This window comes from Hemicordylus capensis, chromosome 7 (assembly GCF_027244095.1).
Source record: "Hemicordylus capensis ecotype Gifberg chromosome 7, rHemCap1.1.pri, whole genome shotgun sequence".
In the NCBI taxonomy this organism is placed as follows: domain Eukaryota; kingdom Metazoa; phylum Chordata; class Lepidosauria; order Squamata; family Cordylidae; genus Hemicordylus; species Hemicordylus capensis.
In genome coordinates this window covers 2,162,644-2,186,458 of record NC_069663.1, presented here as the reverse complement: position 1 = coordinate 2,186,458, position 23,815 = coordinate 2,162,644, and the positions used below count along the sequence as shown (strand labels likewise).

Genomic DNA, 23,815 nt, shown 5'->3' with positions numbered 1-23,815 from the left:
CAGCAACCTTCTCTTCTCTGCAGGGAGACCGCGCAGATTGTCCGGACCCTGCTGGAGAGGGTGGCACAGGTGACCCCGGAGAAGACCTGCTGGGAATCCCTGTGCTCTACGCAGAGCTGCCTCCAGGGTGTGGCCCTCTTGGTGAGGTAATAGGAGATCTCTCAGGAGGCCTGGGGGCTGGTGTGGTTTGGGTCAGGTCTGCTCTTTCTGGACCTTCCGCCCAGGACTCAGCAGAGTCTTTTGGTGTTTTGCAGGGCTCTCCTCCAGACACGGTCCTCCACAGTGGCCAGGCTGAAGGCATACCTGGCTTCCTCCTTCAGCCTGGACAAAAATCCAGAAGAGCATTCGCTCACAGAGGTGGCCTTCTTTGTGGAGGTGAGCAGCGTGTTCCTCAGGGTGGGCTTCCCTGAGAGGAGGGTCTGGCCCCAGAGGCTGATGGATGTTTTCCTCCTTTCCCTCTTTTAGCTGCTCCTGAAAGACCAAGACTTTGCTGCCTTAGAGAAGACCTGGACGCTCCTGGTAGCGTGGCTAGTCCACCCCAGCCAGAACATCCGCTACCTGAGCGAAAGGGGACTTCTCCAAATTTATGGCACCCTGAAGGCGGTGAGTGACATCCCTGGGCATGGAGCATCCCTAGGCATGGAGACTCCTCTCTTTGGGGAGCCCTTCCTGAGGCTGGTGCTCCTAGGCATCCCCAGGTGTGATGGGGAGATTTCTCCAGTTGGGTGGATTCAGTCTGTGGAACCCTTGCCACAGGACGAAGGAGAAATCCTTAAGGGAAGGCACAGGAATGCATCTCTCAGTAGGAGCCTGATTCCCCACGTGCTCCAATGCCACCTTCTCCCCGCTCTTTGTGCCTCTGGGATGGCTTGAGTCATCTCCTCCCCAAGGCAGTGGATGGTGGCCAAGCAGCATCAAACACGGACAGCTCTGTGGTGCGTTTAGCAGCGGGTGGACTAGCATGTGTTTTCAAGGAGCCACCTTTTCCCACCCTAGGCCAAGAAACCCCAGGATTTTAGTGCCGGGATCCTGGCAGGGCTCAGGACCTCCAGTCTGGAAGCCACTTTGGGGGTCCTGGCCTTCATGGAGCGGCTGAGGCACTGTCCATCAGAACACCAGGCCACGGTGAATGCTGTCCTGGCTGCCCTGTGCCGCCCACTCTTCCACCACGTGAGTACTTGCACGCCAGCCCTCCGCCCCGGCTCTATGAGGGCCGGCCAACCTGCAGGTTCCGACTGGGTTGGAGAAGGGAAACCAGAAACCCCCTGGAGACCCATGCAAGCTCTTCATCAATTATGGAGGTGAGGAATTCCTCCCTAATAACAAGCCCTGTTCTTCTTTATAGGAGGAGGCTAAGATCCGAAGGGCAGCCATGAGGACCCACCTGGATCTCCTGCAGCACCGCCACCACCACCACAAGGGTACAGAGGAGAACATCACGACCCTCATCGCGGTGCTGATGCATGTGGAGGATGAAGACCTGGAGGTAGCACAGGTGAGGGCACACTTCTTCCTGCCACCCCTACAAAGGTGTTTAGGCTTCCCCAAGTCCAGCCACCCAGTGGCAGGCCCCAGAGTTAGCCTCATGGGGTGGTGAATCCTCGAGCTGTCCCACTGTGGTTTGGCCCATCCAGGCCCTACTCCTTGAAGCCCCCTAAGAGGTTTCTTGGAATCCCTTGGCAGCCTTTTTCACTCCCATTCCGGTGTTTCTTTTGGCAGGCTGCGAAGGACAATCTGAGCCTCCTGGCGGAAGCCCTCCTATGGCACCTGGAGGGCAAGCTGCTGGCGCGGGACTCTTACAGCCTGCAGGAGCTGCTCCACAAGATCGCCAAGTGTCTGGTAAGGGCAGCCCCTCCCTGTCCATCCCTCGGCTCAAATGGCTCAAGGACCTTTGGGCGATGCTTTGCTCACTCGGGATTTGTCTTTGCTCTTGATCCCAGATTCGGCAGCTCGGCACAGAGGACGCCGTGGAGATGGAGGCCACCAAGATCCTGGGCTTCTTCCGCAGCGAGCAGCCTTCAGTGAGGAGAACGGCTGCCCTGCTGATCGGTAAGCGAAACAAGACTTTTGGGTCTCCCTTAGTGGGTCATCTTGGTGGGCAAAGGTTCATTCTCTTGGAAGGCACTGCCAGAAGGGTGTGGAGGGGCAGGAGCTGTTCCCTCCCCAGGAGGACTGGCCCAGTGAGAATTAGCGAGGTCTCTTGGCTTAATTTCCTTCCAAGGTGACGTAAGAGTCCCTGGAGGAATGGCTCAATCTGTCAGTCCCAGAGGGAGCAGAGAGGGGAGGACTTCCTCTCCTGAATGATGGGAAGTGGGCTGTCCATGCGCAGGGTCCTAAACTGTGGTCCCATTTCCTTCCACCCTTGTTTTTAGGTCAACTGGTCCACAAAAAGTGCAGCATCCTCACTGAAGGGAACATAGAGACCTTCCATGCTGGTAAGTGCCGGTTTCTGGGTGGGAAGGGGAAGTTTCTGTGAGGGGAGAGGCCTAGATTTAGGGACCACAGAGCTGGAATGGGCCACCTGTCCCCTCAAATGGAAGGTCCCGCTTGCATCCTCAGGGATGCTCAGCAGTAGGCTTTCCCAGAGTGCAGGGGAGAAAGAGTCAGGACTTGCGCCCTCTTGGTGTGGAAATGGTGGGGCTTGGCCAAGGGTGGGGTGATCTCTTCATGCCATTTCTGAACCTTCTCCTTCATCCCTCCAGCGCTGGAGAGCTTGCTTGGCGACCATGACCCCGAGGTCGGGAGAGTTGCCTGCAAGACAGAGAAGATCGTGAAGAAGGCCTTTTCCCTCCACTCCCGGCACGGGCTGCGGGCTGCCGTTCGGCGCTTGTGGGCGGGCTGTAAGAAGAAGAGACACCCGCCAGAGTACGGTGATCTCTCCACCTGACCGACTGGTGAGCAGACCAAGGCAGGGCTTCACTTGAAGGGGCCCCGATGGTTAGGGAGGGGGCTGGGGCTGCAGGAAGGGTGGGCAGGAATCTGGGCAACCCTCCCTGGTGTTGGAATGCCAACTTCGGCCCTTGTGGCTGGTTGTACCAGTAGCCCAAGGGAAAGAGGAAAGATCTCTCTTCCCTCTGGGAAATGAGGACACAAATATTCTGCCAGGAGTCCCTGGTGCTTGGTGGTGTCATGGGGGAGAGTGTGAGAAGACCCCCCATCTCTGAACCAATGTCCTTCTCTCTTTCCAGGAACAACAGCCCCGTGCTCTCCCCTTGAAGATCAGCAGCTGAAGGGAGGTTCAGGAAAGACCATGCAGCGCAGGGGCCTCCTAGAAGACCTCCTCCAACCGCGTGGACACAAGATCTGTCCACAAGAAGACATCCAGCAGGGAAGTGCAGTTCTGTCTGAGGAGTGAGGGGGAAGCAGGCTCCACTCCCCTGGCCCAAGGAAGCCCCGCCTCTGGGGTGCAGAAGCCCCTCCCCTTGCTTCTGCTGGCAGGCTGTGGGAGGAGGCTACAGGACCACCCTGCCCCCAAGTGGCCCTTTGGAAACATTCTTGGGCTTCCCTTGGGTCCGGGGAGGCTGTGTGGCCCCAGCAGGAGGGCAAGGTCACTGCCTCCCTCCATTCCCACCAGCTGGCCAAGGAGCGCCCCCTCCTCCTTCCACCTTTCTCCCCTTCCCCAGCGGCCTGGCTTCCCCTGGCAGGGGAAGCCCCATCCAGGCATCCGCCCCCTCCCCTGCCGAGGGTGTGCTCCTCCCCCCCTCCACTCCCGCAGCCACGCCTCACTCCCCCCTCCGCTCCCTCCTCCTTCCTCCCAAACCGGTGCAGCAGCAGAGGAGCCTGGGAGACTCTGGGGGCCCCCTGCAGCCCCAGTAGCGCCCCCTGGTGCTGCCCGGTGGCAGGCCAGAGAATCCTCCTCTCCCTCCTGCTCCATGCTGTGGCTGCACAGTGGGGAGCCCGAGGTCAAGCAGAATTCTCTGGCTTGCCCCCCCCTCAACCCCCAGCCCCCTGCCCAATCCCCACTTGCTGGGCTGCCGGAGTAGAAAGGGAGGAGGAGCAGGGCAACCCCACTGACGCTGCTTTGTGCTTCTTGCAGGCTTGTGCTGCTGCTGGGCGGCTGGAGGAGTCGATCCGCCCCAGAAGAGGAGACCAAGTGAACGTGCCTGCAAGGAGCGGGGGTGGGGTGGGGTTGGGGGCTGGCTGGGACTCCCCCCAATTTTGTTTGCCCTGCCATTCCCTTCTTCTGTGTGACCCTGGGCTTCCTCCCTTCCCTCCTTCCCTCCCTCCCTCCTTCTCCCTCCCAGGGGCAGAATGGGCTTTGCTTGTCGCCCTGTTGGGGGCCGAGTAGGAATTTTTGGCTTTCCAACAGATTGGCCGAGATGGAAAGTTTTTTTGCCTACTCCATTCTGTCCTGTTTTGTTTCCTTTAGTTAGAAAGTTAAGTGACGACTTGTAACCTATTTAAGTATATTAATAAAGTTGCCACTTTGTTAACAGCCAGTCCTTTCTGAGATCTTCTTTTCTTCTCGTCTCCCTTGGAGCGTTTGTGCCCACAGACTCCCAAGCTCACCTCTTGGCTGAGGGAGACGCTGCTACACTGCTACAGGTCCATGCAAATGCCTCTTGCTTGGAAGCACTCACTCAGACAATTGGCTTGGATCACTCCAGAGGAGCCCACTTGAGGTTTGCCGCCAATGAGGTTTGCTGAGCACAGGATCCTGGGAGCAAGCTGCACCTTCCAATCGAGTGCCCGGAAAGCACAGCCTTGGCAAGGCCTGGCAAGCTTACAAACCAACATTGACTCCCTCAAATACAGCCAAATATGACATGTGATTCCATTCCAGTGATTAAAAAGTCCTGCCAAGTATGAAATGCCATTTGTGAGGGAACAAGGCCTTGACCTCCTCTTGTGCTCTTCACAGTTCTGTTTTGAATGCGTATTTGCTTCCTTCCTGTGCTCTGTAATAAGAAGCTGGCAGGGATCACAGCTCCCGTTTGACAGTTTGGTCTGGTTGGGGAAAGAGTCCTGCTGTTTGGTTTTTGGAGGGAGGAGAGGGTTGGATTGGATTGGTTTGGTTTTGTTTTTTTAATGGGGGGAGCTCGCATTAATTTTGATTGGTTGGTTTGGTTTTTTTTCCCCAAATTCAATTTTTATTATTTTTAACAATATTAATATGTCATTGATTACGAATAGACAAAGTGGACTTCCCGCACACATCTCTTCGTGAATCATCAGCTATAAAGTTCACCCTTGCTATAATAATAGTTCAAAACATAAATTTAAATCCTTACAAACACAGCTAATCTACCCAACCTGCAGGTTTTTTTACTAAATTTCGAACCCTACTGTAAAGTCCATAGCAGAAAAATAGTTCTTTAGATACAACAAGAATGGTTTCGAACCTTCTTTGAAGCATTCCTAATTTTGGTCTCTTATTAGTGTTGTAAGTTTTGCCATCTCCGCATATTCCAAAAATTTTATCAGCCAATCTTCTTTTGAAGGCACTTCATTACTCTTCCATTTCTGTGCATATATAATTCTAGCCGCCGCCGAAGCGTACATAAAAAGCGTTGAATTACTTGTAGAAATTGCACCTTCTATTATTCCCAGCAGGAAGGATTCTGGCCTCTTAGGAAATGTCATTTTAAATATTTTCTTTAACTCATTATATATCATCTCCCAATATGCTTTAGCCTTCCCACAGCTCCACCACATAGGAAAAAAAGTGCCTTCAGACTGTCCACACTTCCAACATTTGTTTGATACATTTTTATACATTAATGCCAATTTTTTGGGTGTCAGATACCATCTATACATCATTTTGTAATAATTTTCTTTTAAAGCATAACATGCAGTCAATTTTAAATGGGTTAGTTTCGGAAAATTGGAGGGGGGGAAGAGAATAAAAGGAGGCTCGCCTGCAGCAGAAAGTTAGTGAAAGCTGGAGGAAGAGTTTAAAGATGGCGCTAAAGCTGGAATTAGAGCTGACTAGGAGTAAGACCCTGAGGCTATTCACATGATAGTCCTGGGATGCGGAGGGCGGGCAGTGGGGTAGGCAGAGTCCAACTCATCTTTCCCCCAGATGATTCTTCTGCTTTTCTTCAGGTATACTACCATGCGCTCACATGATCCTCACTGCTCCCAGCAGTGTGGATCTTTGGAGGCTGGGATGACACATCCCAACCTTTGGATATCCCACAATGCATAGTGTGTCGAGCGTGGTGCATTGGGGGATAGGAACATATGAAGCTGCCAGTCAGACCATTGGTCCATCTAGCTCAGTATTGCCTACACAGACTGGCAGCAGCTTCTCCAAGGTTGCAGGCAGGAATCTCTCTCAGTCCTATCTTGGAGATGCTGCCAGGGAGGGAACCTGGAACCTCGATGCTCTTCCCAGAGCGGCTCCATCCCCTGATGGGGAATCTCTTATAGTGCTCACACATCTAATCTCCCATTCAAATGAAACCAAGGCAGACACTGCTCAGCTAAGGGGGGAAAACACGCTTGCTACCACAAGACCAGCTCTCCTCTCCTCTGAGACGGGCGCTCTAGGCACCCATCTCTGTGTGCACTCAGGCAACAAGCAGCCCGAGCACCCATCTGATCCCAGTGCCGGGGTAAAGGGCACGCTCGCACCCTAAACTTTGTCTAAAGGCCGGGCTTCAAAGTGGGGTTAGCCGGGCCAGCAACACCGTGATCCATAGGGATGCCTGCGCTGCAGACGAGCAGCCTGGGTTAAACTGCTTCTGGGAACCGTCTTCCTGAGAAACATAGCTAGAACAGTGAAGAGGGAAGCAGACGCAGGAGAGAACTGGCCCCCACCCCCACCCCGATCAGTTAAGAGCAGAGAGCTGGAAATCACGGAGCTGGAATTGCATCTGCTTTGCTCGCAGAAGGTCCCAGGTTTGATCCCTGTCGTCTCCTAAATCTCCTTCCTTGCAATTTCAACCCATGGAATTTCTAATCCAATTTCTAATCCAGTCCTCGGGGGCAACAGAGAAAAGCTGCCTGTGACCTTGGAGAGCTGCTTCCAGTCAGAATAGACAATATTGTGCCAGAAAGCTCTGAGCCAGGCGGACCCAGGGTCTGACTTGGTATAAGGCAACTTCCTATGTTTCTACTGGGGGCAGGACCAGAGTTGTGAAGGCCTGGAAGGATGGTCTTCAAATACCCAGAAGATCATGGAAGGAGGAGGGAGGAGTTCAAGAGATGCATCATGACATTTCACAACAGAAACAGAAGAGGAGCAATGTGATATCCATTGTGAAGCACTAAAAAGGACTGTGGAAATGATAAATTCTGAGTGTGTTTTCTCTTACGCAAACTACTTGCCTTCCCTTGGCACATTATAGTTGCTGCACAAGGGTGTGGTCTGGTTTCGTTGCACATCTCGACTGTATGCTAGAACACGAACTCATCATTCGAAGGTCAGGGGTCCTCATATTTGGGTCTCCAGATGATACTGAACTACAACATCCCTGGCCACCATGGCCTTATAGAAGAAGGAACAGACTGGTTCTCTGTTGCTCCTGAGGGCTGGGCTACTACAATCCATGGGTTGAAATGGCAAGGAAGCAGATTTAGGCTAGGCATTAGGAAGAATTTCTTCATTCTGCCTTTGTATGTAGTCCGGAAACTTCAGTTAGTTTAGAATGCGGCTGCCAGATTGGTCTCTGGGGCAACCCAGAGAGACCATATGATGCCTGTTTTGAAAAAGTTACATTGGCTGCCAATATGTTTCCGGGAAAAATACAAAGTGCTGGTTATTACCTTTAAAGCCCTGAACGGCTTGGGTTCAAGATATCTTAGAGAGCGCCTTCTTTTACATGATCCCCACCGCACGTTAAGGTCATCTGGGGAGGTCCGTCTCCAGTTGTCACCGGTTCGTTTGGTGACGACTCAGAGGCGGGCCTTCTCTGTAGCTGCTCCTGGACTGTGGAATACACTCCCAGCAGAAATTGGTAATCTTGATTCTTTGCTGACCTTCAAGAGAGCCCTTAAAACCCATCTGTTTGGCCTGGCCTTTCAGGGATTTTAATCAGTTTTTAATTGTTTTAATGTTAACCTGGTTTTCAGGGTTTTAATTGTTTTGATAGTTTAATTGTTTTTTAAGTTGTTTTAAATTGGTAATTATATTTGTATCTCTGTTTTAATTGTTTTTAATGTTTTCTGTTTTAATTGTAAACCGCCCTGAGCCATTTCGGAAGGGCGGTATAAAAATCAAATCAAATCAAAACAAATCAATCAATAAACAAATAAATAATTGTAAGAGCTGTTCGACAGCGAAGCAGTCTCCCTCATGCAGTGGTAGGCTTTCCTTTGCTGGAGGTTTTCAAACAGAGGCTGGACAGGCATCTGTCAGAGCTGCTGTAGCAGTTTCCTGCACGGAGTAGGGGAATGAAGAACTCTAAGGTACCTTCCAGCTCTGACATTCTATGATCCTGTGATTCCATGGGAGTTGTACATAGGAACATAGGAAGCTGTCTTATACCAAGCCGGACCATTGGTCTGCTTAGCTCACTATTGTCTATACGTGTTGGAGATGGAGTTCCAGTGCATCGAACTTTTGCACCAACTCACCTAATGGCAACTAGGGGCATTGGGATCAGAGGGAGCTAGTCAGGGTCTCCTCACCAGTCTCTGCTTGCCTCTACTCTATGAACCCTGCTTTGACTCCTCAGGTACCTCCTGTGTTGAGTCAATCTTCTTTGTTTCCTCCTAGAGAGATGATGGAGACATATCCCCCTCTCTCTCCCTGATTGATTGATTGATTGATTGATTGATTGATTGATTAAGTGCTGTCAAGTCAGTGTCGACTCTTAGCGACCACATAGATAGATTCTCTCCAGGATGATCTGTCTTCAACTTGGCCTTTAAGGTCTCTCAGTGGTGCATCCATTGCTGTCGTGATCAGGTCCATCCACCTTGCTGCTGGCCACTTTCTTCTCTTGCCTTCAGCTTTCCCCAGCATTATGGACTTCTCAAGGGAGCTGGGTTTTCGCATAATGTGTCCAAAGTATGATAGTTTGAGCCTGGTCATTTCTGCCTTGAGTGAAAATTCTGGATTGGTTTGTTCTGTGATCCATTTGTTTATTTTCCTGGCTGTCCATGGTATCCTCAAAAGTCTTCTCCAGCACCAAAGTTCAAAAGTGTCAATACTTTTTTTATCTTGCTTCTTAAAAATCCAGCTTTTGTATCCACAGAGTGTCACGGGGAAAACAATTGTCCAAACTATTCTAATCTCTGTAGGTATAGACACGTCATGGCATCTAAATATCTTTCCCAAGGCCTTTATTACAACTCTGCCAAGTGCTAGTTGAATAAATGATGATGATGATGATGATGATGATGATGATGATGATGATGATGCTTAGTACCGCAAGACCAGGTCTCCTTCTCAAACAACTTCTGGGAATCCAAATTTAAGAAGAATTTAAAAAAGCACCTAACTTGGACGCTCTCTGCCCTGAAACTTCCCACGTGGACAGTTTGGTGTATTAGCATCATTTTCGGTATTGTGGGCCGCCTCCCCCTCTTCAGATTGCAGGTAAGATTTCATTCATTCATTCATTCATTTGATTTTTATACCACCCTTCCAAAAATGGCTCCGGTTGGTTTACACAGAGGAATAATAAATAACTAAATAAGATGGATCCCTGTCCCCGAAGGGCTCACAATCTAAAAAGAAACATAAGATAGACACCAGCAAAAGTCACTGGAGGGATGCCGTGCTGGGGATCGAGAGGGCCATTTACTCTCCCCCTGCTAAATAAAGAGAATCACCACGTTAAAAGGTGCCTCTTTGCCTAGTTAGCAGGGTATTGCTCATGCTCTTCCCCAGGGGAAAAAACCACACATTTATTCTATGCAGAAACCACATGCTTTTTAAAAAACAAAAACAAGTTTTACCAGAAGCAAGCATTGTGTAAGACTATGTGTAAGACAAATCCTATGATATTTATTTAGTCTGCCTTCCTGCCTTCCTACTGTCCACCACCCTCTTGCCATTTTAAGCAAATCCAGACTCACAGTTTCATCAAAAATGTCCAGGTGTTCAGTTTTAAACATTTCCCCCCTCCGTTTCAAAACACTTAGGACTTGACTGTGAATATAGGAACTTAGGAACATCGGAAGCTGCTCTATATTGAGTCAGGCCCTTGGTCCATCTAGCTCAGTATTGTCTACACAGACTGGCAGCAGCTTTTCCAAGGTTACAGGCAAGGGTTTCGTATGCTTTGGTAGTTTGTTGGTTCAATAAAAAAATCTTGTCCTAAAAAATAAAATAAAAAATCTTGTCCTAAAATCTTGTCCTAAAAATAAAAAAAAAATCTTGTCCTGTCTTGGAGATGCTGCCAGGGAGGGAATGTGGAACCTTCTGCATGCAGTTTTCAAACATTATTCCCTAAAGGAGCATTTTATTGTCCCTTGGACTGTGTTAGGGATGGGGCTGTATTTCAGTGGTAGAGTATCAGCTTAAAGATGCTGAAGGTCCCAGGTTCAATCCCTGGCATCTACAGGGAGAGCTGGGGAAAACTCTTGCCTGAAACTCTGGAGTGCCACTGCCAGACAGAACAGACAATATTGAGATAGATTGGGGTTCCCAACAGGGGGTACTAGTACCCCTAGGGGTACTTCAAAGGCTATCGGAAGAGCCAGCGTGGTGTAGTGGTTAGAGTGCTGGACTAGGACCGGGGAGACTTGAGTTCAAATCCCCATTCAGCCAGGAGACTAGCTGGGTGACTCTGGGCCAGTCGCTTCTCCCTCAGCCTAACTTACTTCACAGGGTTGTTGCGAAGAGAAACTTAAGTATGTAGTACACTGCTTTGGGCTCCTTGGAGGAAGAGCAGGATATAAATGTTAATCATCATCATCATCATCATCATCATCATTATTATTATTATTATTATTTATTATTATTATTATTACAAGACAGGTCTCACCAGAGGATCCAGACAAAGAGTGCCTCTCCCGTCAACAATATGGTGAGACGTAACTTTAATAAATTAATACCGGATTGGTCGTCGCCCGGGTCAACAAGGACCGCGCCAGGTGCTATACTCCCTGGACATCTGGTGGCAAGTGGGCTACAGGACACAGGATCTTCAGTTGAGCAACCAGGGCTGGAGACAGCAAAGCTACTGGAAGAAACGTCGCTTAACCGAAAAAAATATACAAAAAATGCCAAGAAGGAAATAATGATCTGCTATTACAAGTCTAGTCCAACTTGAAGAGGTTATTTAAAAAGAATGTACCAAATTTGGAAAGAGAAGCATCCAGATACAGAAATAATAGAAAAAAGGCTAGCAGACCAGAGAAGATTCAGAATAAGAAATAAAGTATTCACAGGAGTTGAGCTGGAAGAACTGCAAAGAGCAACACAGGCTCAAGATATGGAAGAAGAACTACCACCAACTGAAGCAGTTGCTCAGGCACAGATGGAGGTGTTGGAAATAGAGGATACCACCGTTGCTGAAGTATTTCAAAATCAAAACCAGGCAACCTCCCCTTTGCCTTCACCTCAAAAACCCAAATGCCGTTTAACAGAAAAGCAAGAAGAACTAAAGCAAAAAATAACTGAGCACATGAAGCAAACAACCACCAGGGTTCGACTTCCCGCTCTAAAAACAGTTGCCAAAAAACAACTTGCTCAGGCATTAAAAGATGTCAATGCTGCACTTGCAGAAATAACAACCAATAATTTGCAAGAAACAAAGCAACTCATGTACAGTGCAGCAACAATAACAACACAAGAGCTCGGATAGAAGATCAGTGGACCTGTAAAAAAAGAAAGCAGTACATCACCTAAATGGAAGATTTGATTAGAAAATAAAATCTCCAGGCTTAGATCAGATGCTAGTAAATTGAAAGATATGCCAGACAAGAAGATGAAGAATGAAAACACTAAACAGTATCTGATCCAAAAATACCATCTAGATTCAAGGAAAATGAGAGAAGTCCTGGAAATAATAAAGCAGCAAATAACAGCAGTATCAACGAAGATTATCAGATATGAAGCCAGAATTACACAACACAGGCAGAATCTCCAATTCCAGTCGAATCAGAGACGTTTCTACCAAAGCGTAGAAGGAGAAACTGCAAGAAACGTAGAAACGCCAAATAAAGAAGAAACAGTGCAATTCTGGCGGAAATTATGGGACAATCCAATAGATTATAATAAAAAAAGCAGGCTGGATGAAAGAAGTCAAAAAATGTAACCAACAAATGCAAGATCTAATAATAACACCAGAATTAATCAGTGAAAGAGCAAAGAAAATTAAAAATTGGACTGCGCCAGGCGACGATTAAATGCATGGCTTCTGGCTTAAACACCTAACAAGCCTTCATAAACAACTATCAAAACAGTTCAATCACATTTTGCAAGGAGGTGATATTGAACAATGGCTAACAACTGGGAAAACTCATCTCATCATGAAAGACCCAGCAAAAGGTGCAGTTCCAAGTAATTATAGACCGATAACCTGCCTGCCAACCATGTTCAAATTATTAACTGGAATAATAGCAGATGAAGTGATGCAACACTTATTAACTAACAAACAGCTTCCAGTTGAACAGAAAGGAAATTGCCCGAACACCAGAGGCACAAAAGACCAGCTGCTGATTGACAAAATGATCTTAGAAAACTGCAAGAGAAGAAAAACCAATCTAAGTGTTGCATGGATTGACTACAAGAAAGCCTTCGATTCATTGCCTCACACATGGATACTAAAATGTTTAGAAACAACTGGTGTCAGCAAAAACATTCAGATATTTATTTAAAAAGCAATGAGCATGTGGAGTACACAGTTAACAATCAACGGCGAGGCACTTGGACAGGTTAGCATTAGAAGAGGCATTTTCCAAGGGGACTCACTATCCCCTCTATTGTTTGTAATCACCATGACCCCACTTTCACAAATACTAAACAAAACAAGCCTCAGATACCAAACATCTAAAACAGCCAGAAAAACCAACCATCTGCTTTACATGGACGATCTGAAGCTGTATGGAAAGTCCCAGTCAGAAATCGAATCACTGCTCAACACTGTCCGTATATTCAGTAGCGATATAGCAATGGAGTTTGGACTAGACAAGTGTGCTGCATTAATAATGAACAGAGGGAAAATAAGAAAAACAGAAGGAATAGAACTGCCCAATAGAAGCAAGATCAAGAACCTGGAAGAGAAAGAACCTTACAAATACTTGGGCATTCTCCAGGCTGATAACATCGCACACACTGAAGTTAAAAGAAAAATGGGAAGTGAATACATCAGGAGAGTCAGAAAAATCCTCAGGTCCAAACTCAATGGCGGGAACATCATACAAGCCATAAACACCTGGGCTATACCTGTTATTAGATACACTGCAGGAATGATAGACTGGACCCAGGCAGAGCTAGAGACGCTAGATCGTAAGACCAGGAAAATCATGACCATCAATCGTGCTCTGCACCCCCACAGTGATGTAGATAGGCTCTACCTCCCTCGCAGCTCAGGTGGAAGAGGAATGCTGCAAGTCCATCAAACAGTAGAGGAGGAGAAAAGAGACCTTGAAGAATATATAAGGGACAGTGAAGAAGATGCACTTCAAATGGTCAAGAACGCACAACTGTTCAACACCAATGAAACAAAACAGGCCTACAAGAAAGAACAAGTCAAGAACCGAGCAGAAAAATGGAGAAATAAGCCCCTGCATGGTCAATATTTACACAATATAAGTGGAAAATCAGACATCACCAAGACCTGGCAATGGCTTAAGAATGGCAACTTGAAGAAAGAAACAGAGGGTTTAATACTGGCTGCACAAGAACAGGCACTAAGAACAAAAGCAATAAGAGCCAAAGTCGAAAAATCCACAACAAACAGCAAGTGCCGCCTTTGTAAAGAAGCAGATGAAACAGTGGACCACCTGATCAGCTGTTGTAAGAAGATCGCACAGACTGACTACAAACAAAGGCATGACAAGGTAGCAGGGATGATACACTGGAACATCTGCAAAAAATACAAGCTACCTGTAGCCAAAGATTGGTGGGACCATCAAATTGAAAAAGTTGAAGAAAATGAAGATGTAAAAATATTATGGGACTTCCGACTACAAACAGACAAACATCTGCCACACAATACACCAGATATCACTGTAGTCGAGAAGAAAGAAAAACAAGTGAAAATAATCGACATAGCAATACCAGGGGATAGCAGAATAGAAGAAAAAGAAATAGAAAAAATAATAAAATACAAAGATCTACAAACTGAAATTGAAAGGCTGTGGCAGAAAAAGACCGAAATAATCCTAGTGGTAATTGGCGCCCTGGGTGGAGTTCCAAAAGACCTTGAAGAGCACCTCAACACCATAGGGGCCCCAGAAATCACCATCAGCCAATTACAAAAAGCAGCTTTACTGGGAACAGCCTATATTCTGCGACGATATCTATAACGATTGACAATAAAATTCTGGCATCCCAGGTCCTTGGGAAGGACTCGATGTCTGGATAAAACAAACCAGTCAATAACACCTGTCTGACTGTGTAAACAAGAAATAGTAATAATAATAATAATATTTTCCCTTCTACGGAGTGAAAGCAGCTACTCTGGTGAGAACGCAGGTGGCAGGATGGGAAGGAATGGAGCAGCTCCGTCAAAGTGGCCACTGCAAAAGCGGGAGCATAACAAGGTTGGAGTGGGCCCAGAGTCGAGGTTTTACAATGGGCCCCTCGCTGATTGATTGGTTGGTTGGTTGGTTGGTTTACACATTTCACAATATATAGTGCACTCACACTCACATCCCCTATATGTATCACATCCCCTAACGGCCCTGAGCCATTTTGGAAGGGCGGTATATAAATCAAATAAATAATAATAGGAATATGGTGAATATTTATAAAGTTATATTTATATCTATTACTATATAGTTATATTTATATCTATAACTATATATAGTTACAAATATAACTAAATTTACATAGTTATGTAGTTCACTGCCAGAACTATGATCTCAGGGAACTAATGGTGAAGATCCAAATTTGTTTCTGGTTGATTATGCAGCCTTGTTCTATCTATCTATCTATCTATCTATCTATCTATCTATCTATCTATCTATCTATCTATCTATCTATCCATCTACGCAGATAGTCTCCCCCAAGCGCCAGAGCTGTGTGTGTGTTGGGGGGGGGTCTTTTAGCTGGTCTTCTGTAGGCTATCGAAGCTACTTCCTTGGAGACAGGGAAAGAAATGTCAAAGAGGGCTCTCACAGATGGAGCGGGCATTGCACAGAATGCTGTTTAATGCAGGGACCAACAACCATCACGTTTGCTGGGAGCATGGGGGGGCGTGGGGGGGGGGTCAGCACAAAAGGAGAATGTCCCATCTGTCCCAATTGTATCCAAGTAGGCTTCCCTCTCGCCATCATCATCGGCTGTCAAAGTCGAAGATCCAGCTGGCCACTTGATTCCTTAAGCAAACAGGCAGCCTTCGGATGCTCTTTCTCTCTCCCTCCCTCCTAGGTCCAGAGGCAGGCAGGTTTAGCAGAAAATTGATGGTTGGAGAGAAGCAATGGTTTTTGAGAGATTGGCTGCTGGTTTTTGAACTAACTTAAGTTTCCAAACTGCGTACAAAGGCAGCCCCACGTAGAGCGCATTGCAATAGTCAAGCCTGGAGGTTACCAGCTGATGCACCACTGTTTTGAGATTGTTCTCTTCAAGGAATGGACGCAGCTGGTGAATCAACCAAAGCTGTTGGAAGGCACTCCTGGCCATAGCCTCCACCTGAGATACCAGGGTGAGGCTTGGGTCCAAGGGTACTCCCAAGCTGCATACCTGTTCCTTTTGGGAGAGTGTAACCCTCACCCAGGACAGGAAGATCTAACTCATCCTTCAGATTCTGAGTGCCTACAATGAGCACCTCCCCCCATTACTGCCTGTAGGCAGGCATTTAGGGAATGAATGCCATTTCCTGATGATGGTGGTGGTGGTGGTGATGACAAGGAGAAATAGATGACAAGCATCCTGATAACACCCTGCACCAAATCTGATGATCTCACTCAGCGGTTTCATGTCGATATTAAAAAGCACTGGTGACAGAATGGAGCCGTCTCAACTCCATAGCCAGCTCTAATGCCAGTTTGAAATGGGTCTAGATAATCCGTTTTCTCCAAAACTGTCTGGAGTTGGTAGGCCACCACTCTCTCAGTCACCTTGCCCAACCATGGGAGATTGGAGACTGGCCTGTAACTAGCCATCGCTAAGGGATCCAGGGAAGGTTTCTTAAGAAGTGGTCTATCTATTGCCCCTCCTCCAAACAGGGGGTTCTCCCTCAGCAATGCATGAATGATATTAACGAGGCCACCTCCAACAATCTCCTTGCTAGATAGAAGCAGCCAAGTTGTAGGAACACAGGAAGCTGCCATATACTGAGTCAGACCATTGGCCCATCCAGCTCAGTACTGTCTACACAGACTGGCAGCGGCATCTCCAAGGTTGTAGTCAGGAATCTCTCAGCCCTATCTTGGAGATGCCAGGGAAGGAACTTGGAACCTAGATGCTCTTCCCAGAGCAGCCCCATCTCCTAAGGGGAATATCTTACAGTGCTCACACTTCTAGTCTCCCATTCATATGCAACCAGGGTGGACCCTGCTTAGCTAAGGGGACAAGTCATGCTTGCTACCACAAAACTAGCTCTCCTCCTGTTAGTCGGGCAAGGTTCCAGAGAACAGGTGGTAGGCTGCACCGCCCGAAGCAGCTCGTACCACATCCTCAGAAATCACAGATTGAAACTGATCCAGCATAATACTGCAAGAGGGATTGCTGAACACCCCCTTCATAACCCTTGCAGAAATAGTGGAGTCCAAGTCAGCCCAGAATACAGGAGATTTTATCCGCAAAGAACCCATTAAAAGCTTTACAGCAGAACAAATTCTCCGGGGACTGATTCCAAACAGAAAGAGCAGAAATTAAACTCCTCACAACCTGGGATAGCTCTGCTGAACGCAAATCTGCATGCACAATTCATGCAGACCAAAATTGGTTTTTTGCCGCATGCACCGCTTTCACATAAACCTTCAAATGGATCCAGTGCTGTGTCCTGTCAAATTTGAGCCAGGTTTTCCTCCACTTGTGTTCCAGTCACACCGACTCTGATGCTTCAGCCCCCGCAACTCCTCTGTATACCAAGGGGCCATTTTTGAAGCAGGTTGGAAGGGACGCTTAGGAGCAATCGTGTCTCTTGCCCTGGTGAGTTCCATATTCCAGGTTCCCACCAGGGCCTCGACAGACTCACTGGCAGCACCAACATTAAAACCCTCCAAGGCTTTTTTGGAATCCTACTGGATCCAGCAGCCTTCTCGGGTGGGCCATCCTAATAGGTCCACCACCCCTGCAGGGGTGGGTTGTGGCTGTGAAGCAGGCAGTGGTCCGTCCATAACAATGGGGAAACCACAGGATCTCCTGACGATGGAGCCCAACAGAAGACCAAATCGAGTGTGTTTCCGGCACCATGAGTTGGTCCTGAAATTAATTGGGATAGGCCCATAGATTTCATGGCCTCTATGAACTCCCAAGCTGCACCAGACAAGCCAGCCCCAAAGTGGATACTGATGTCGCCTAACATCAAGTCTGGGAGACTCCAACACCAACTCTGTGACTGGTTCCATCAACTCAGTTAGGGAGTCCGTTGGGCAGCGGGGTGGACGGTACACCAACAGTCTATCCCTAGTTCCCAGCCTCAAAAATATACACTTGGTATAAGTCATCTGTCTCACAGAGGTTCTGGTAAGGGAGATGGTATTCTTATGGACCACAGCCACCCCACCCTACCCCACCCCACCCACTTCCCCTAACCTGCTCCCCATCAGAGTAATCTGATTGGAGAAGCTGGGCCCAAACTGGACCCCTTTCCTCCCGCAGCCAAGTCTCAGTTATAGACTTATACAAGCCGGGTCAGCTCCCTGCCTCACCCATGATCAAGTCGTGGATGATTTCGGTCTTCTTCTGAACTGACCTGGCATTGCAGAGGAGCAAGGTCCTGCTCCAGTGAGTGTATGCACACGCTCTCTACTGAAGGAGATTCGGGGCAGAAACCCTGTGTGTAAAGCCTCCTGCAAACTCTAGCCCAGACCTCCAGCCCCACCCTAATATAACCTTCTCCTAGACCTCAGTCCCACCCCGAAGGCCCGGCACCAAAAGCTGGCCCCCTTTGGAGGCCAGCTTTGGTGGCCGCCTAGAGGCGGTCTGCCGGCCCTCTGGTGCACCTCCCTCCTTTTTATGCCTCCAAGAGCTCAGCAGCCCCTCCCAGGGGTGCACCAAAGTAATTCAGGTGCCTGGACCACCCAGCCATGAGACAGCCCTCCCCCCGCCCTGTATGAGGCCCCCCAATCTCATTGGGGGGGCCGCCCCTCCAAAGCTCCGCTTAAAAAAATACTTGTGGCTGGGGGGGGGAGTGGAGCAGTCCTCCCTCCCCCCTCCTCCGGCGGCAGCCAAGAGAGATGCTGGACCCATCTGTTGGGGCCAGCATCTTTAAGAAACTGCCAGACGCGCCCGTGCAGTTTAGAAATCGTTGCAAGCCTAAACGTCACGGGCTTGCGATGATCTCCTCTGAGCAGGCGTGCCTCGCAGTTTCTTAAAGATGCTGGCCCCAACGGATGGGTCCGGCGTCTCTCCTGGACAGAGCAACTGGCCCTATCCAACCCCAGCACGGCACCCCTCCTGACGGCTGCTGCTGGTGTCCACCTTGTGTTCCAGCATTTCCAAGCATTTCCTAACCACACCACTCTACCAGATGATGGAGAGATGGGTCCATCATCTCTCTTGGCTGCCGCCAGAGGAGGGGGGAGGGAGGACTGCTCCACTCCCCCCCCCAGCCACAAGTATTTTTTTAAGCGGAGCTTTGGAGGGGCGGCCCCCCCAATGAGATTGGGGGGCCTCATACAGGGCGGGGGGAGGGGTGTCTCATGGCTGGGTGGTCCAGGCACCTGAATTACTTTGGTGCACCCCTGGGAGGGGCTGCTGAGCTCTTGGAGGCATAAAAAGGAGGGAGGTGCACCAGAGGGCCGGCAGACCGCCTCTAGGCGGCCACCAAAGCTGGCCTCCAAAGGGGGCCAGCTTTTGGTGCCGGGCCTTCGGGGTGGGGCTGAGGTCTAGGAGAAGGTTATATTAGGGTGGGGCTGGAGGTCTGGGCTAGAGTTTGCAGGAGGCTTTACACACAGGGTTTCTGCCCCGAATCTCCTTCAGTAGAGAGCGTGTGCATACACTCACTGGAGCAGGACCTTGCTCCTCTGCAATGCCAGGTCAGTTCAGAAGAAGACCGAAATCATCCACGACTTGATCATGGGTGAGGCAGGGAGCTGACCCGGCTTGTATAAGTCTATAACTGAGACTTGGCTGTGGGAGGAAAGGGGTCCAGTTTGGGCCCAGGTTCTCCAATCAGGTTACTCTGATGGGGAGCAGGTTAGGGGAAGTGGTTGGGGTGGGGTAGGGTGGGGTGGCTGTGGTCCATAAGAATACCATCTCCCTTACCAGAGCCTCTGTGAGACAGATGACTTATACCAAGTGTATATTTTTGAGGCTGGGAACTAGGGATAGACTGTTGGTGTACCGTCCACCCCGCTGCCCAACGGACTCCCTAACTGAGCTGATGGAACCAGTCACAGAGTTGGTGTTGGAGTCTCCCAGACTTTTGATGTTAGGCGACATCAGTATCCACTTTGGGGCTGGCTTGTCTGGTGCAGCTTGGGAGTTCATAGAGGCCATGAAATAGATGGGCCCATCGCAATTAATTTCAGGACCAACTCATGGTGCCGGAAACACACTCAATTGGGTCTTCTGTTGGGCTCCATCGTCAGAAGATCCTGTGGTTTCCCCATTGTTATGGACGGACCACTGCCTGCTTCACAGCCACAACCCACCCCTGCAGGGGTGGTGGACCTATTAGGATGGCCCACCCGAGAAGGCTGCTGGATCCAGTAGGATTCCAAAAAAGCCTTGGAGGGTTTTAATGTTGGTGCTGCCAGTGAGTCTGTCGAGGCCCTGGTGGGAACCTGGAATTTGGAACTCACCAGGGCAAGAGACACGATTGCTCCTAAGCGTCCCTTCCAACCTGCTTCAAAAATGGCCCCTTGGTATACAGAGGAGTTGCGGGGGCTGAAGCATCAGAGTAGGTGTGACTGGAACACAAGTGGAGGAAAACCTGGCTCAAATTTGACAGGACACAGCACTGGATCCATTTGAAGGTTTATGTGATAGCGGTGCATGCGGCAAAAAACCAATTTTGGTCTGCATGAATTGTGCATGCAGATTTGCGTTCAGCAGAGCTATCCCAGGTTGTGAGGAGTTTAATTTCTGCTCTTTCTGTTTGGAATCAGTCCCCGGAGAATTTGTTCTGCTGTAAAGCTTTTAATGGGTTATTTGCGGATAAAATCTCCTGTATTCTGGGCTGACTTGGACTCCACTATTTCTGCAAGGGTTATGAAGGGGGTGTTCAGCAATCCCTCTTGCAGTATTATGCTGGATCAGTTTCAATCTGTGATTTCTGAGGATGTGGACGAGCTGCTTCGGGCGGTGCGGCCTACCACCTGTTCTCTGGAACCTTGCCCGACTAACAGGAGGAGAGCTAGTTTTGTGGTAGCAAGCATGACTTGTCCCCTTAGCTAAGCAGGGTCCACCCTGGTTGCATATGAATGGGAGACTAGAAGTGTGAGCACTGTAAGATATTCCCCTTAGGAGATGGGGCTGCTCTGGGAAGAGCATCTAGGTTCCAAGTTCCTTCCCTGGCATCTCCAAGATAGGGCTGAGAGATTTCTGACTACAACCTTGGAGATGCCGCTGCCAGTCTGTGTAGACAGTACTGAGCTGGATGGGACAATGGCCTGACTCAGTATATGGCAGCTTCCTGTGTTCCTACAACTTGGCTGCTTCTATCTAGCAAGGAGATTGTTGGCTGTGTCTTCGTTAATATCATTCATGCATCGCTGAGGGAGTACCCCCTGTTTGGAGGAGGGGCAATAGATAGACCACTTCTTAAGAAACCTTCCCTGGATCCCTTAGAGATGGCTAGTTACAGGCCAGTCTCCAATCTCCCATGGTTGGGCAAGGTGACTGAGAGAGTGGTGGCCTACCAACTCCAGACAGTTTTGGAGAAAACGGATTATCTAGACCCATTTCAAACTGGCTTTAGAGCTGGCTATGGAGTTGAGAGGGCTCCATTCTATCACCAGTGCTTTTTAATATCGACATGAAACCGCTGGGTGAGATCATCAGATTTGGTGCAGGGTGTTATCAGGATGCTTGTCATCTATTTCTCCTTGTCATCACCACCACCACCATCATCAGGAAATGGCATTCATTCCCTAAATGCCTGCCTACAGGCAGTAATGGGCGGAGGTGCTCATTGTAGGCACTCAGAATCTGAAGGATGAGTTAGATCTTCCTGTCCTGGGTGAGGGTTACACTCCCCCAAAAGGAACAGGTATGCAGCTTGGGAGTACCCTTGGACCCAAGCCTCACCCTGGTATCTCAGGTGGAGGCTATGGCCAGGAGTGCCTTCCAACAGCTTTGGTTGATTCACCAGCGGCGTCCATTCCTTGAAGAGAACAATCTCAAAACAGTGGTGCATCAGCTGGTAACCTCCAGGCTTGACTATTGCATTGCGCTCTACGTGGGGCTGCCTTTGTACGCAATTTGGAAACTTAAGTTAGTTCAAAAACCAGCAGCCAATCTCTCAAAAACCATTGCTTCTCTCCAACCATCAATTTTCTGCTAAACAAGCCTCAAGCTAAACCTGCCTGCCTCTGGACCTAAGAGGGAGGGAGAGAGAAAGAGCATCCGAAGGCTGCCTGTTTGCTTAAGGAATCAAGTGGCCAGCTGGATCTTCGACTTTGACAGCCGATGATGATGGTGAGAGGGAAGCCTACTTGGATACAATTGGGACAGATGGGACATTCTCCTTTTGTGCTGACCCCCCCCAACGCCCCCCCCATGCTCCCAGCAAACGTGATGGTTGTTGGTCCCTGCATTAAACAGCATTCTGTGCAATGCCCGCTCCATCTGTGAGAGCCCTCTTTGACATTTCTTTCCCTGTCTCCAAGGAAGTAGCTTCGATAGCCTATAGAAGACCAGCTAAAAGACACACACACCCCAACACACACACAGCTCTGGTGCTTGGGGGAGACTATCTGCGTAGATAGATAGATAGATAGATAGATAGATAGATAGATAGATAGATAGAACGAACAAGGCTGCATAATCAACCAGAAACAAATCTGGAACTTCCCCATTAGTTCCCTGAGATCATAGTTCTGGCAGTGAACTATATAACTATATAAATTTAGTTATATTTGTAACTATATATAGTTATAGATATAAATATAACTATATAGTAATAGATATAAATATAACTTTATAAATATTCACCATATTCCTATTATTATTTATTTGATTTATATACCGCCCTTCCAAAATGGATCAGGGCGGTTAAGGGATGTGATACATATTGGGGATGTGAGTGTGAGTGCACTATATATTGTGAAATGTGTCAACCAACCAACCAACCAATCAATCAGTGAGGGGCCCATTGTAAAACCTCGTCTCTGGGCCCACTCCAACCTTGTTATGCTCCTGCTTTTGCAGTGGCCACTTTGACGGAGCTGCTCCATTCCTTCCCATCCTGCCACCTGCGTTCTCACCAGAGTAGCTGCTTTCACTCCGTAGAAGGGAAAATATTATTATTATTATTATTTCTTGTTTACACAGTCAGACAGGTGTTATTGACTGGTTTGTTTTATCCAGACATCGAGTCCTTCCCAAGGACCTGGGATGCCAGAATTTTATTGTCAATCGTTATAGATATCGTCGCAGAATATAGGCTGTTCCCAGTAAAGCTGCTTTTTGTAATTGGCTGATGGTGATTTCTGTGGCCCCTATGGTGTTGAGGTGCTCTTCAAGGTCTTTTGGAACTGCACCCAGGGCGCCAATTACCACTAGGATTATTTCGGTCTTTTTCTGCCACAGCCTTTCAATTTCAGTTTGTAGATCTTTGTATTTTATTATTTTTTCTATTTCTTTTTCTTCTATTCTGCTATCCCCTGGTATTGCTATGTCGATTATTTTCACTTGTTTTTCTTTCTTCTCGACTACAGTGATATCTGGTGTATTGTGTGGCAGATGTTTGTCTGTTTGTAGTCGGAAGTCCCATAATATTTTTACATCTTCATTTTCTTCAACTTTTTCAATTTGATGGTCCCACCAATCTTTGGCTACAGGTAGCTTGTATTTTTTGCAGATGTTCCAGTGTATCATCCCTGCTACCTTGTCATGCCTTTGTTTGTAGTCAGTCTGTGCGATCTTCTTACAACAGCTGATCAGGTGGTCCACTGTTTCATCTGCTTCTTTACAAAGGCGGCACTTGCTGTTTGTTGTGGATTTTTCGACTTTGGCTCTTATTGCTTTTGTTCTTAGTGCCTGTTCTTGTGCAGCCAGTATTAAACCCTCTGTTTCTTTCTTCAAGTTGCCATTCTTAAGCCATTGCCAGGTCTTGGTGATGTCTGATTTTCCACTTATATTGTGTAAATATTGACCATGCAGGGGCTTATTTCTCCATTTTTCTGCTCGGTTCTTGACTTGTTCTTTCTTGTAGGCCTGTTTTGTTTCATTGGTGTTGAACAGTTGTGCGTTCTTGACCATTTGAAGTGCATCTTCTTCACTGTCCCTTATATATTCTTCAAGGTCTCTTTTCTCCTCCTCTACTGTTTGATGGACTTGCAGCATTCCTCTTCCACCTGAGCTGCGAGGGAGGTAGAGCCTATCTACATCACTGTGGGGGTGCAGAGCACGATTGATGGTCATGATTTTCCTGGTCTTACGATCTAGCGTCTCCAGCTCTGCCTGGGTCCAGTC

At 48.2% G+C, this 23,815-nt stretch overlaps 1 protein-coding gene across 1 annotated transcript in view; it reads left to right on the top strand.

Annotated features, from left to right (window-relative positions):
- Positions 1-494: 494 nt before the first annotated feature.
- Positions 495-23,815, top strand: part of LOC128332509 (uncharacterized) — a 160,155-nt gene continuing 136,834 nt past the window's right edge. Inside the window, exon 1 of the mRNA XM_053266832.1 lies at positions 495-603. The gene's annotated coding sequence lies outside the window, so the exon portion shown is untranslated. The remainder of the gene's footprint in view (positions 604-23,815) is intronic.